Raw genomic sequence first — 1,909 nt, forward strand, 5'->3', positions numbered from 1 at the left:
TCTGCATAAAGATGATATCCCCAGAAAATCCGGTACAAAGAAAACATACTTACATGTATTAAGACCCAAAGCATACCTGTTATTCTGACAAAAATTATTTGTATACATTATTTTTTTAATCCACACAAGAAAATATGATTCTAATTTTGCTTTATTCTCTCCTGCCTGTTTGCCAACTCACTGGACCTTCAGCTAATGTTGTACATACACATAAATCTCTCCCTTGTCATCAACTATGCATTTGGAGTTTGGATTTTGCTAAAACAAATAGAAGAAAGCAACTCTTTAATAGTGTGAGATCTGAGGCAGTTTGTGATGGTGGACAGTTCCTATAAAATTTTAAATTCTTTAAGTTATTCTCACTCTTTTTCTGAATAAAGAGGTAAAGATATTTTTTCAAAGGCTCTCAAATCTCTACTGCTAAATTTTCTGGGAGTGATGGCAATCCTGATTAGGATTTGTGTTACACAAGTGTTTGCAATTGTCAAACTTTAGTGAATGATCATTTTATTTCAAAGGAAAAGACTGGAAACAAATATTGAATTCTAATGATATGTATACTGAAGTATTTATGGAGAAGGATACCAATGCCTGCAATTTAATTTGAAATGCATAAAAATAATATGAGTTATCTCTCTGCTTCTCCCTGTTCAACAATCACATCTTCTGGTGTAGTGCCAGCTGTGTCCCCAAGACACGATGGTGGAAGTTAGAGTAAACAGATTTGGCTGTATTGGGCACCTAATTACCAGGGATGCTTTTAACTCTGGCAAAGTGGATATTGTTGCCATCAATGACCCTTTCATTGACCTCACCTACATGGTCTACATGTTCCAGTGTGATCCTACCCACAGCAAATTAAATGGTATAGTCAAGGTTGAGAATGGGAAACTTGTCATCAATGGAAAGCCCATCTCCATCTTCCAGAAGAAAGATCCCACCAACATCAAATGGGTGATGCTGGTGCTGAGTATGTTGTGGAGTCCACTCGGGTCTTCACCACCATGGAGGAGGCTGGGGCTCACTTGAAGAGTTATCATCTCCACTCATTCTTCTGGTACCCCCATGTTTGCGATGGGCATGAACTATGAGAAGTATTACAACCCTCTCAAGATTGTTGGCAATACCTCTTGCAACACCAACTGCTTGGCCCCTCTGGCCAAGGTCATCCATGACAACTTTGGCATCGTGGAGGGACCCATGACCATGGTCTATGCCATCACTGCCACCCAGGAGACCATGGACGACCTCTCTGGGAAGCTGTGTCACCATGGCCAAGGGGCTACCCAGAGCATTATCCCTATTTCTTCTGGTGCTGCTAAGGCTGTAGGCAAGGTCATCCCTGAGCTAAATAGGAAGCCCACTGGCATGGCCTTCTGTGTCCCGATCCCCAATGTGTCAATTGTAGGTATTATCTGCAGCCTAAAGAAAGGTGACAAGTACAATGACATCAAGAAGGTGGTGAAACAGGCATTAGAGGGCCCCCTCAAGTGCACCCTGGGCAACACTGAGGACCACTTTGTCTCCTGTGACTTTAACAGTGATACCCACTCTTACACTTTTGATGCTGGAGCAGGCTTTGCTCTCAATAACCACTTTGTCAAGCAAATTTCCTATTATGAAAATGAATTTGGCTACAGCAACTGGGTGGTGGACCTTATGGTCCACATGGTCTCCAAGGAGTAAGATCCCTTGGACCACCAGCCCGAGGGAGCAAAAGAGGAAGAGACAGTGCCTCAGCTGCTGGAGAATCCTTGCCCCAACTCACCCCCTCAACATACTGAGAATCCCCCAACCTCTACACAGTTTCCATCACAGACCCCCTGAAGAAGGGGAGGGGCTTGGGGAGCCCTACCTTGTCATGTACCATCGATAAGTATACTATACCCAGACAAAAAAATAATATGAG

General features: G+C 43.0%; 1 pseudogene; it reads left to right on the forward strand.

Moving 5' to 3' along the window:
- Positions 1 to 696: 696 nt before the first annotated feature.
- Positions 697 to 1,686, forward strand: LOC125933247 (glyceraldehyde-3-phosphate dehydrogenase-like; annotated as a pseudogene).
- The last annotated feature ends 223 nt before the right edge of the window (positions 1,687 to 1,909 follow it).

Source organism: Panthera uncia, chromosome D2 (assembly GCF_023721935.1).
Source record: "Panthera uncia isolate 11264 chromosome D2, Puncia_PCG_1.0, whole genome shotgun sequence".
Classification (NCBI taxonomy): domain Eukaryota; kingdom Metazoa; phylum Chordata; class Mammalia; order Carnivora; family Felidae; genus Panthera; species Panthera uncia.